Here is a 733-nt window from a genome sequence, read left to right on the forward strand (position 1 = left end):
TGAACAATACCAGATGCTTTCTGTAATCTGTGTTTGACATGTAGTATAATTCTTGAGAAGATATTACTCTGAATTTTAAAAATTAGAAAAGGAAAGTTTCCATTAGTATCTTTCAAGTATGAACTAGAATTAGAAAGATATAGTTAATTTAATTTTAATTTGTGTTATCAACTTGGATTTAGACAACATACGTTTTTAATTCCTCAGGTTTCACTTTTATTGGATTAGTCTGATAAAAAAAAAAAAAATAGTAGCCCAAATCAGTGTTAATTATTTTACCTTATTTTATTTATTTTGCTGTTGTTATTGAGAATACACTCGGCAAAAGAATATGGAACACTTCGTGAACCTGCTGTCATCCTTGTGCAGGGGCCATATGAATCTTCTCGGTTATCATTCCAATTCTAGTACATGTCCTGCCAAAGTGAGCATTTCTTTTTTTTTTTTTTTTTAAGCTAATTTTCTTGGTCCATGAAGAACTTGTTTTCTTTCAAACATTTTACTTACAAGGAAGCATACTAAAAAGTAGTAAATTATCTACTGAAAAACAATCAAAGATAATCTTATTTTAAAGTTTATCTTCAGGTAGGGAAATAGCATTACTTCGTTGTAAATTAGAGATCGCGCTCTGAACTACTGCCTCCAAAAACATTCTTGTAACCTCACTTGAATTAGGATACTTCCAGATATAGTTTGATGATAATTTCTTGACTTTTTAAAAGACAAAGAGGTA

At 29.6% G+C, this 733-nt stretch overlaps 1 non-coding gene across 1 annotated transcript; it reads right to left on the reverse strand.

The window, feature by feature from the left end:
* Positions 1-325: 325 nt before the first annotated feature.
* LOC111750254 (U6 spliceosomal RNA) lies at positions 326-430 on the reverse strand. Its single transcript, XR_002785404.1, has one exon. It is a non-coding gene; the product is annotated as a U6 spliceosomal RNA (small nuclear RNA).
* Between the last annotated feature and the right edge of the window lie 303 nt (positions 431-733).

This window comes from Loxodonta africana, chromosome 10, assembly GCF_030014295.1.
Source record: "Loxodonta africana isolate mLoxAfr1 chromosome 10, mLoxAfr1.hap2, whole genome shotgun sequence".
In the NCBI taxonomy this organism is placed as follows: domain Eukaryota; kingdom Metazoa; phylum Chordata; class Mammalia; order Proboscidea; family Elephantidae; genus Loxodonta; species Loxodonta africana.